General features: G+C 38.8%; 1 protein-coding gene across 1 annotated transcript in view; it reads right to left on the reverse strand.

Annotated features, from left to right (window-relative positions):
* CTNND2 (catenin delta 2) overlaps positions 1-13,099 on the reverse strand; it is a 496,550-nt gene that overhangs the window by 374,148 nt on the left and 109,303 nt on the right. The window lies entirely within an intron of this gene.

Raw genomic sequence — 13,099 nt, forward strand, 5'->3', positions numbered from 1 at the left:
CACATCTGTAGATCAAACTTTTGTGGTAATACTTATTTGTTCCTTCATTCACTCTAAAGATGTATGTTGTAGAATGAGACACATTATCAATAATTGAATATCCAAATATATGGAACAAAGTAAGTCTATATCAAATTCCTTCATAGTTCATGTGGAACTCTTTGTAGCATAGAAATGTGTTCTCAAGAAGGTGATCTCAGTATGATCACAAATGAGAACTATTTGAATTACTTAGAATAAGACTCAAAGTTCTGCAGATGATCATGAGGTGGCAAAAGCTTTCAAACTCTAAAAGACAACCATCACAGTACACACTAATGAAATCAACTCAGTTGAAAGGGTGTTGTTACAGGCTGAACACAGTTTAATTTCTGCATTTAATGATGTGCGGAACGGAAACTCAGGTAGTTTCAGACAAAAGCTGGGTTAAAAATCCTACCACTAATTGAATGCATTTACTTTTATTCTGTCAAGGAAGTAAAATCAGTCCCACCAGATATAACTCAGCCACAGAGCTTATAAATGTACTTCTAAAGACTTTTTGGTTTTATACACAAGAGATTTTTTAACTAAAAGAAAAAGCAGCAGCAAACTCAATACACATAAAATCCCCACTATTCCTTAAAGAGCTACATTGCTCACATATGGTAACAGTAGTTTTATCAAATACTAGTTTGAAGCACTTTCAGGGAATTAAGGTTGTTGCCAATTTCCCAAATGTTGTTGCCCTTTCATTTTGGTCACAATTGCATCAAGACTTTCTCACAAGTAAACAACAATAGCTCTCTTGACCTTTTTCTTTGGGTTTGTTGAAGGCTGAAGGAGAAATATTTGAGAATCCATTTGGTAAATTATTCTTGTGACCACAGAAATGCACCCATTATCTCTTTCTCCTTCTTTTAAAAAAGACTTCTTAATGCAGAGTTATGGGATGAAGTCCCTTTAATAATTCTCTAGCAATGTCTTGTCTAGCTAAAAGCAGCACTGGAAACTACTGGGGTCAGGACTTATGTCCACCAAGAGACATTGAAAAACTTGGTATCTGAAAGGAAGAAATGGCAGGAGGAGAGAGAAGGATTCAAAAGTCTTCATCCTATCTGCTATCTAAAACCCCTGAGAAGTGGGTAAGTGGAGGCCAGGGGTAAATGAAGGCATTAAACTTTTCAGAGCTCTGAAATGAGGTAAATCATAACTGAAATGGAAGAAGGAAACAGCTGGTGGATGTTCTACCTAATTCAGCTGGATCAGCCCTCCTTGTTTCTCTTTCTCTCTTCATGGAATAACATCTGTCCTGCACCACGAGTAAGGTGGGAAGTCCATGCAGCAAATAAAGAGCTGCTGCATTCTTAAATAGCCACTGTTTGACAAAGTCTACTTCATTCAGTATTCATTATTCCAAGTCAGACTATCCAGAGTATAAGAATACAACCAAGAGTCAGACTGATGTAAAGAGCACAATATCACTGCTCAATGAATGTCAGCAGTCCATTAGTAATCATCATTAGTAACATTCTCTGCATGTTTTTGTAGTACTCAGAAACGTCTTTCTCGTTGTTTGGAGATAGGACTATTAAAAATCAGCGAATCATAATCATCACCTAATTCAGGTATGCCTACTTCACAAAGAACATTTGTCTCTCACCCACTACAATCAATTATCCAAAAAGCTGAAGAGACTATTGATCAACTTTCCAAGAGTTATTATTCAAATCCTGGCTTTATTTACATAAAAATCCTCTTACTGCAGAAAGGATTGTACAAAAACTATTACTAAAATATTAAAGAATGTAAAATCAAAGTGATAGGGTATTTGCTATGCTCACATGCTTACACTAAAACATGTAGGCACTGAGAAATTTTGATAGCATAAAATACCAAACAAAAGCAAAAGCTCTAACAGCTATTCTGTTCCACTGCATTTTTTAAGTTAATTGATTCTGTCACGACAATTATATCAATGCACATTTCGACACTTAGTATGTATTTCATCTTGCCAGCTTCCCTTCCTGCCATCCCAGCTGAGTCAGACATGTTCCTTGCCATGGTCTAGCAGAGGGTGCTTTTTTTACCTATCTAGTAAGAAGATGCAACTGACCTACCGTCACTAAGAAAACCAGGGACTTGGGAGCTAACACTCTTGGCTCTCCATGCTGTTATTTGCCTTTTCCCAGATAGACAAGTGTATCTCATTTTGTCCTTTTACTCTCATTGGTATGCAAACAACCCCTTGCCAACTCCCTTTTGTCCTAAAGTCAACTAAATATAGAAATGCCCCAAACATATGCGATTGAAATACCTTTCAAGTCTTATTTTTCTTTTTTCTTTTCCTCTGCTACCTAGATTGTATATCTCCTCATATACTTTCTATGCTTCATCATTCATTTAATTCCTTCATTTAATTCCTTCAGTTAATTCCTCAGGTTAAGTATTTTCCATTTCCATTTCCCACCTACTTTCTACCCTTATGCCATGATTACTTTGCCTATAGAACATTTTTTGCTCCTTATTCTAGTCTCCAAAGTACACTTTCCTACTCTTGACTCTGTCATTTCTTTTTCTTCCCTACTTACTCTTTTTCACATCATCTTTCTTTCACTTTCTATCACACTCATCCTCAACTAATCTTTTTCAGTCCTACTGGTCAAGTTCCTACTCTGGCAAATGCCCTAAAATGCTTGGTTTAAGCAGTCTCTCTCTTGCTCTCTCTCTCTAATTGATCTTATTGAGCAAACTCTGCTCTTCTTACAATGTAGAAATTAATGTTTCCTGGTTTCCCTGTCCACAATACTGAAGTCCTGTCCTGCAGAGATGACTGGAAAAGGACAGCTGTGTTTATGTCCCTTGTCAAGCGGGAAGCAGTCATGTGTTGGATCACTTAAGAAAAAAACTGTAATCTTGGGTCTCTAATGCATGAAAATGCATGAATAGTACCTTCATTACTTGCTTCATTTAACTGCTGCTATTTCTTACTTAATTGTCTTCCGTAAGGCGCCATCGGACATCAGGGATGGCGGGAAGGAGATGCAAGGTGGGGCAGATGTGAAGAGGAAGAGCTGAGCAATTATTACTGCAAAGTTATCTTCTACATGAAATTTAACAAACTGTGTTAGGTATTCCCTCACGTGATGACAAAGGTGCAGGTCCAGAGGGCTGCCTTTGGAATGAAAGAAGAAAAGAACCGAACTAACAGTAAGGAGACTCTGCTATCCCTCAGTATCAAGAATCACTGTCAGAAAACAGATTAATAAGCTGCCTTGTCTTTGTTCAGGAAGCAGTGAGAGTGATTAATATTTGAATAAATCCATATGTTTAGATTTCAAGCAGCTGCCACAGTACACAAAGACAGAAACTAGAAATAGTATTTGCTTACATTTTACAAAAATAACTACTGAACCTGACTCCATAATTTGTCTTATTTGTTCTGTTTACAATCGTTTTCACCAGTTCATGGCACATTGTGTTATCTTCACAACCTTCTATTCTTTATCTGAATCGAGCTAATCAGAATATCACAATTAAAAACAAATTCCTACCCACTGATTATGCAAATCTGTTATGAAGACAACTGTAGAACGAAGAACTGCAGAAACTACATCGCAACATCAAAACTTATTTAGGTGATGCCACGTCAAGTGCTGCTGCACTTGGCCACAACAACCCCATATAATGCTACAGGCTTGGGGCAGAATGGCTAGAAAGCTGGCTGGCAGAAAAAGACCTGGGGATGTCAATCGTCAGCCAGCTGAACACGAGCCAGAAGTGTGCCCAGGTGGCCAAGAAGGCCAATGGCATCCTGGCTTGTATCAGAAACAGTGTGAGCAACAGGACCAAGGAGGAGATTGTCCCATTATACTAGGCACTGGTGAGGCCACACCATGAACACTGTGTCCAGTTCTGGGCCTCTCATTACAAGAAGGACACTTAGGTGCTGGAGTGTGTCCAGAGACAGGCAACAAAGCTGGTGAAGGGTCTAGAGAAGAGTCTTATGCAAAACTACTGAGGAAGCTGGGGATGTTTAGCTTACAGGAGGCTGAGAGGAGATATATTCAACTCTCCACAACTACCTGAAAGGAGGTGGTAGCCAGGTGGAGGTCCATCTCTTCTCCATAGTAATGAACGACAGAACAAGAAGAAATGGCCTCAGGTTGCCCCAGGGGAGATTTAGGAAGAATTTTTTCATGGAGAGAGTTATTAAGCATTGGTACAGGCTGCCCAGGGACGTGGTAAATTCCCCATCCCTGGAGATACTCAAAATATGCATAGATGAGATGCTGAGGGATAGAGTTTAGTTCAGTGGTGGGCTTGGCAGGCTGAGGTTGGTGGCTGGACTCGATCTTAAAGATCTTTTGAACCATAATGATTCTGTGATTCTGTGACCATGCTATAAAGGGCAATGATGCCAAAGCAATGCAAAGTGAAATGACCAGCTTGAAAGTGGTCATGGCATTTGCCACCATAAAGGCTGTGGGAGTAGGAAGTCAATAGAAAGATTAGAGATAATAATGAGAGTAATCCAGAGGAATTACTCGAGACTGCAGCTTGGAAAGAGAGGAGCTTGATAATTTCATCAAATAGTTTTGAAGTGATAAAAAGAATCTGTGTCTGCTAGGCCCCAAAGCAATTTATGTTTAAAAGTGGTTTGTTCACTAAGTGAGGGTTTTTTTGGTAAAAAAATGTCATTATTCTATAGCTGACAATTAGCATATTTGCCTTTTCAGTATGAGATTTATGTTTTATCTACCCTCTGCAGCCAAGAAAACTTCAATCATTCATTAAGACTCAAGTCAGGCCATATGTTTCATGGTGGTCCAGAAACTGAATAAGTCTGATGGAAATCATTGCAGTCTTCAGAGAGGTTATAAACTCTTGAGCTCAGGACAAAGCAAGAGGGTACTTGGCTGTTTTTATGCTTTGTATCTACTGAGTGATCTGTATGGACTCATTTTAATGTTGGGAGGAGTAAAACAAGTCAAAAGAAATTTGGCTGATATTCAGAGTTGATCTCACTTTACTCTGTCCTTTACAAACTTCACGTAAACCTTCAATCCTTTCAGAAAGAGACATGTATTGATGCTGAGCAAAAGACACAGAAAAATCTATAGAGATAGTAAAACATGGCTGATACCAAAAAAAGAGAATAAGATATATAAATTCAGGCTGAACTGCCTCGAGGATTTATTGAATTCCCAAGAATCTTAAGGTCATAACATTGAAAGAGGAAAAATGCTTAGCTTTTCACTGTAAGTATGCCATATAATACCAAACTGGTACACTGATCATCACTGGAGTCTTCAAATACAGGCAGATAACAGTAGGGTGATAATGCTGGGAATCCCTGGTGAAATGAACAGAGAAATCCTGATTACAGCTACACAAACAAATAAATAATCTCCTGAAGTCTTTCATAGGAACATCTTAGAAACTACAAAACTTCCTAAAATACACAGGCTGCAGAAATGTAAAACATGGGCTCTATCTTGTCACAATCTATTCAACAAGCAAAACTATACCTTGACTAACGTCAAGAAAAATACATCCTTATAGTGCTATGCACATACCAACATCAGTTGTTGGACTCGATGATCTTAAAAGTATTTTCCAACCAAAATGATTCTGTGATTCTAAGGGTGGTTAAACACTGCAACAGGTTGGTTGTAGAATCTCCATTCTTGGAAATTTTGAAAAACAACTGCACATCTGAGCTACCAGTTGAAGCCAGACCAGCTTGGACTAGTATCTCCAGAAGTCTCTTTTAACCTTGTTTTTCCACAATCCTACAACTGATGAGTTCTGGATTTTTTTCCAAGGCTTTGTGTCAATCTGTACTATCAGTGCCTATCAGATTGTCATCATGCTTACATAAAGACTTACAGGACTTGATATAAGTACTAGTATTTTATCAGCCTGCACCAGTATTTCTCTAGCCTGTCTCCTCATCTATCGGAGGGTCTCAGCAATACCACGCTTCCTTACAGGAGATTAGCGTGGCGTCTGGGCTATTGTGCACATGGATTATTTATAGGGTAAAGAAATAGTTTGACTGATTATAGTGTTTAAAAATAAGCTACTCCTTCTTTTTCACTTAAGATTACTTTCAAAGAAATCCCTCTCACGTCTTAACAACTTTTATACAAATCAGACCCCATTTTATTTTCTATTTTTAGGATGCTGATACAAATGAGACCACAATTGCATTCAGTTGCATGTTTCAGCTCTCTAGGCACCCTGCCTGGAGAGTTACAGGCAAGTCTGGCTCTGAAGGCACACTGCCCAATTGCCTGGACTTCTATTCTAGGGAAATTGTATTATTTCTTCTCCAGCACAATCACCAAAGTTATTCAAATTATCTCCATTTCTCTGTTACAAATTGCCTGGCCCTTTTTTAGCCCATTTTTTCTTCTGTTTTGTATTCAGTTTCAGCCTTTTAGCTCGCTCCCTTTTTCTCCTTCTCACTAGTTTTTGCATCCCTTGCCAATGCTCCCAATGGTTTATCATCCACCATGATGATTGCTGTGCTATTCCAATTCCTCCCATAAAAATTACTTCAGTTCCCAAAGCAATAAAGCAAAACTTGGAGCATTAGGATAGGATTGGAAATACTAAGCTTTCTCATCTCATACTTCTCCACTCTCTGCAGCAGCAATTTGCAGAGGATGCAGGATAGAATGACTAAGTCACTAGTTTTGACTGCCTATAGTGCTCATTTTTATTAATCGCAAAGTTCATTGTGGAAACAAAACAAAACCATAGAGATGGTGGATTGTCTCCAAGGTGAGTGAGAAAAATAGAGCTAGAGTTTAGTAACAGACCCTGACTCTTAATCCTTACACTGCTTTAAGCTTGGCATTCATTTTCATTACTCAGTTTTCCAGGACGAACAGTTTACAATGTCTAAGTGGAACCCAAAAAAAGGAGTAATTCCATTTACAGTAGAAGTTTTTGTAGTCTGACTTTTCATGTTCAGCAGATGTAATACATTAGACAGAATTGTGGACTGATGCCTTTTGTCTTGATTTTCCAATGCAAATCTGTAGGTTAATCTTGTTCTGAAAAGAGCAACAGTCGCAGCTAGAAGATGTCTTATCATGATGTAAAAACTATTCTTATGGTTTAAAGACACATGAAAAGTTATCAAAGTAAAACAATGTGGTTTCAAAAAGTAAAGCTTCTAAAAGAGTTCCAGATACTGAAGCACTTTTATTCTGATTCTTGCCTCCCTTTCTTTTCTAATCTGATCTGTGGTCTGATGGGTGTTATGCCAAGATGTTAGTAATAGCTACATAGGTGTCAGTATGCACATCAACATATATGAATACCAGTAACAAGTGACACCATGCAGCCTATCTACATGTTTTGAGATCTAAAGTCCTCTCCAGCATTCTACCTGTAGGGTTCTCCAGTTCCCTATTTATACATCTCTAAGCTAGTCAAACCATTTCTGTCTTCCAGAGTTTTGAAGATACATGTCATTCTAGAATCAGAGAATGGTAGAGGTTGGAAGGGACTTTTAGGAATCATCTACTCCAAACCCCCTGCCAAAGCAGGTCCACCTAGATCAGGTCACACCGCAAAGCATCCAGGTGGATTTAGAAGACCTGTAGAGAAATAGACTCCACAGCTCCCCTGGGCAGCCTGTGCCAGGGCTCCCTCACCTCAACAGTAAAATACTTTTTCCTTATGTTTAAATGGAACTTTTTGTGTTCCAGGTTCTTTTCATTACCCCTTGTCCTGTCACCAGATGCAACAGAAAAAAGTGATATCCCAACTTCCTGACATCCACCATTTAGATATTTGTAAATATCTAAATCCCCCTCAGTTTCCTCCAGACTAAACAGCCCCAGTTCCCGCAGCATTTCCTCATAAGGAAGATGCTCCAGTTCCCTCATCATCTTGGTGGCCCTGTGCTGAACTCTCTCCAGATGTTCTCTGTCCTTCTTGAGCTGAGGATCCCAGAACTGGACACAGTACTCCAGATGAGGCCTCACCAGGGCAGAGTAGAAGGAGAGCAGAACCTTCCTCGACCTGCTGGCCACACTCTTCATGGTGCATCCCAGGCTGCCATTGGCCTTCTTGGCCATTGCTGGCTCATGTTTAGTTTATTATTTCATAAAGATGTAGAGACAGCATTATAAATCATAGCTTCACAATTGTTCAGAATGGCCTAAGATTTTAGAGATATTCAGTCCCTCCTTCTTTTCCTGCTTCAATTAGAGAAACTACTCTGTTGAACACTTTTCTCTCTTGATTCTCCTGGCCTTGTAAGAGAGACTGTTGTCTCAATCCATACATAGACTGTCATACATCGAATGTCAGTAGAGCATGTCCAAGAACAGACTCTATAATTTGCAATGATCCTTGAATCTCTGAATTAATTAGGACACAAGACCTGAATATTGCCATGAGTAGCTATTAAAGAACTACTCATCAGCTACTTAGTAAGCAATTCAAAAGCTTCCTCACAAAGCAAGATGGGTTCATTTTTTTTAGGTCAACCTATTGCATGCAAATTAATACTATAACATTTTGGGTTTATGTTTTTTGGTTTTTGTTACAATTAAAGGACACAGAGGCTAGATTTTCTGCATACTTGCAAGTCCCATTTTGCCACACTAACTGAAGGTGGATGGACTTTCAAATAAACAGAGGGCTACAACAAAACTATATAGAAAATCAGCACAAATACAAGGATGTTTGTAAACAAAAAAACCACAGGATTCTAGCAGACAGTGCATTGATTAGTGAAATAATTATTTCCACTGCTATTAAGGGGAGAAAACAGGCTTTCAAACAGCTTGGGCTACAAAATTTGAACTCAAGGACTGCAAGCCCATGATATTTGCACATTTCCTCTCACAGATGATTCTGTGGCAGAGGCAGTTAACTTTAATAGCCTAAACTATGCTTTTGAATCTTTCTTCTTTTATTACATCTTTTATTACAAAGAAGAGAACTAGTAAAATAATTAGGCAATTCATTCCTTCTCTGGCTACCCTGCAGAAATACCAGAGATTCAGGAAATTCCCAACAGACTTATATTGTTCCTTGTGAAAGAGAAAAGCAATTAGTAATGAAAACGTTAGTTTTAAGAAGTATCATTATGATCTTACTCTCCTAATTTCTAGTATGAATAGCTCATCTTTTGAACAAAGGAAAAAGGTTTTCATAATGAAATTACAGTCTAAAAATTATCTGTTTGAAAACAAACAGGTAAGGAACACGCAGTTCAGGATAACATCTGTAGTATGGGTAAAGATGAGGAAAGAGGTTAGAATCAAATTAAAAAAACTCATTGAATAAAATGTACTTGTATGGGTTGACATAGCATGGAGTTGGCAGTACTAGTTGTCCATCATGACAAAGATGTATTTTGAAGGAAGAATACAAAATGCAATAGTTCTGGGAGTCTTCAATTACTTCTGGAGTTTGTGCAGTTCAAGAAAAAAAAAAAAAAAGACAGAAAGATATGGTATGTAGATTGAAGTTTGAACACTATTCCAGCCAGCTTCTTAGGATGTCCACAAGAAAAGATCCAATTCTTGACATAGTCTCGGGCAATGCACAAGCGACCATTTGACACCTTGCAGCTGAGAAGCCACTCTTCAAGTGATCATTCAGTGCTCAGAATCAACATGCCTACAGAAGGCAGAAAATCTGCCAGTTATGAGCCAGATAAAAAGAAAATACTTGGTGAAGAAATGAAAAAATTGTTTAAAGCTAAGAGTTAGGTCCTCAAAGGCAGCATGGAAACTATTTAATGCCCCCATACTGGAAGCAAAGCGCCGGTGCAGTGTGTCAAGAAAAGCTAAACACATAACAAAAAGAAGTTAACACAGTTAAACAGGAGGGCAGAGGAAGTCGTTAGAGACAAAAATGCTCTTTCTGAAAGCTGAAATCATCTTCAAATGAAGAAAACAGAAGACTATAAACGCTGACAGGTTAAATATAAAACCACAAGACAACACAATATGGTTCTAAGGGACAAATAGCCAAAGGCATCAAAGCAAACAACAAATCTTTCTTCAAATGCATCAGGAGCAAAAAGCTGCCTGGAGCATCTGTAGAGTCACTGGGTGACTAGGATATAAAAGGGTTCATTGAAGAGAAACTAAATGAATCCTTCAGAAAGGTTTTTGGTATTTCATGGGAAATTCCCATGCTAAGAACTCACTGAAGGAGTCTTATCAGAGGATCTGTCTGAACTTGAAGCAACTGTAGAGCAGGTCACGAAACAAACTGACAAAACAAACAGCAGTAAATTGGAAGAGCAGATGGTATTTGCTCAGGAGTTCTGAAGGAATTAAAAAATACATAGCTAAAAACATAGGTAGTACCTGAGAACTGAAAGGCATTGATTGCAATGCCGGTTTCCAGGGAGACCTGTAAGACAACAGAGCAGCAAGCCAGTCAGGCAGATGAGTAGAGCTTGTAACACGGTCCATTTAGTGGACACTGACATAAACATAAACATGGTCCATTTAGTGGACATTGACATAAACATGAAGATTTCTATATGAAGAAGAACTTTCTTAAATAAGAGGCCAAGTTTAAAATAAGTGATAAATTCTTACAGTTGAAGGTGTTCACTGGTGAAGTTCTGGTTCTGTGTTCCCCACCGTTCAATACAAACACAAATGAGTTGAAACAAGGAGTGAACAACAGAGTGACCATGTTTGACAGTAATACAGTGTTATACAGGATAGTAAGGCTGAAGCACAAGAACAGAGAATTTTAGAATCACAGCCCCCCAAAAAGCAGGACACAAAACGGAAGATGAAATTTGCTGTAGATAAACAGAAGGTGATTGTCATTGAATAAAAAAGATCCTGACTTCACATGTCCTTCAACTGCCTGGAAATTCCTTCATGAGTCACATACTTTCTCCTAGAAAGGCTGAAAGGTCTGGAGTTGCCTAGATCTATCTTTCTGCTCTTTTTGTAGATGGCTGTAATATTCATTTTTTTTCCAGAAATGTAGATGGTATTTCCCCTTATGCTCATGATCTTTCTAAGATGTTAAGGAGAAGTTTTGTGATGGTATCAGACAACTCTCTCAGCACCTTCAGTTACATCTTATCAGGTCACATAGGAGTTTTACCTTTCCAATTTGTCAGATAGTCCCTCACTTAAACCTGCTCTATTATCAGTGGTTTACCATTTCCTTCACTGTTGCTTCCTGATACAGAGTTTTGGGGCCTGACATTACCTGTGAAGACAGGCTGAGTGCCTCAGCCTTTCCTGTGCCTTTTCTGATGACCTTGCTGTCCCTATTCAGCAGCAGGCCTACATCTTCCTTGCACTTCTGCTCCCTACTAACATTCCTGCAGAAACTTTCATGTTATTCTTGTTATCTCTTGCTAGTTTAAGCTCCAGCTGAGCTTTTGCCTTCCTAATTACACCTCTGCACACTGAAGTTATATATCTATATTGCAATTTAGGCATTTGCCCCCTTTTGCACTGCTACAATGCTCATTTTTCATTTCAGCTCTCTTAGTAGCTCAGTGTTTTTCCAACTGATTTCTCTTTATGCCTGCTCCTTTTCCTGCTTAGAGAAATAGACTGTATTTGTGCTCCAAGACACAGGTATATTTGGAAATGTCCTAAAGTTTCAAAGATTCTTTGCCCTCTAAGACAGATCTCACTTGGATCCCTCCTAATAGTTCCCTGAGTAAGTTGAAACCTGCTCTTCTGAAGTCCAGGTCTTTTTTTTATCACTTGTCTTCCTCAAGCATCTTGGCCTCAACACACCTATTCACTAGCACTTCCAAAACAAGAATTGAAACATATCACATGAAGAAAGTATGAGTCAGACTTGAAAACAGATGAAAGAAGATGGTTTTTTACGTAACAGGCATGCTTTTGGTGGTTACAAAGCACAACATAATTTTACTGGGTTGTGGGGATCTGAAAACAGGTGGCTTCTGAGTATTAGGAGACAGTTATAAAATATTCTTTTCCTGGTTTTGCTCTTCCTTCAGCATATGCTTATGGTCATAGAATCATAGAGAGGTAGGGGTTGGAAGGGACCTTTAGATATCATCCAGTCCAATACCCCTGCAGAAGCAAGGTCACCTAGATCAGGTCGCATAGGAACATGTCCAGGCGGGTCTTGAAGACCTCCAAGGAAGGAGACTCCACAACCCTCCTGGGCACTCTGTGCCACTGCTCCATCACTCTCACGGTGAAATAGTTTTTTCTTATGTTTAAGTGGAACTTTTTGTGTTCCAGCTTCATCCCATTACCCCTTGTCCTGTTACTGTCTACTATAGAAAAGAGGGATGTCCCAACCTCCTGACACATCGGCGTCCTGGTCATCGGTGGAGACAAATTGTCTGACCAACATTGGCTGTTATTAGTGAAACTTATATTTATTGCCACCAAACAGAAACCAGAAAACATAATGAATGAAGTTTTTAATATAAAACTAGATTTTAATCCCTAAAACATGCAGATTGTGAATCTAGGCCATTCTTCCCATAAAACACAATGCAGCTTTGCTATGGAGTCCTCAAACAAACACTCCCAGATTTGCAGTGGAAAAGTAAAACAGTGAATGGAACAAAAGAATTAAATACACTAGGACTGGATTTGTGGCTATGGCTCTGGGTGATCAGAAACATCATCAACACTTGCAGAGCTCCAGAATTAGGAAGCTTCACTAAAATAAGTGTTGCTTCCATGATTACAGGACTTATTTCAGTTCAAAGGCCAGTCAGTTGCCACCAAAATACTGTTCAGGAAACTGTCAGTAGATTAAAATGGACAGAAGTATCTCTTCAGGGTTGTTCCCTGCAGAAGGGATATCAGTTATTGGTTCAAAGTAAGTATGTGAGCCATAGGAATCTGCATGTCATTGAATAAGGGGCAAGAAGGGTGGGGGGGAAGAGAGAAAGTAAAAATAATGAATATTAATCAAGGTGTTACATTACTGCAATCAAGATATTTCATTGATGTTACTATGGAAGTCCTCTGCAATTCAAGTCTTTATTAGAGCAGAACACAGCGATCAAAACTATCTGTCCCCGTGTGATGAATATAAAAACCTTCTAACAGTATTGATAACCCCAGTGATTTTGTCCAGCACATAGCACACAAATGCAAAT

This window comes from Colius striatus, chromosome 4, assembly GCF_028858725.1.
Source record: "Colius striatus isolate bColStr4 chromosome 4, bColStr4.1.hap1, whole genome shotgun sequence".
NCBI classification, from domain to species: domain Eukaryota; kingdom Metazoa; phylum Chordata; class Aves; order Coliiformes; family Coliidae; genus Colius; species Colius striatus.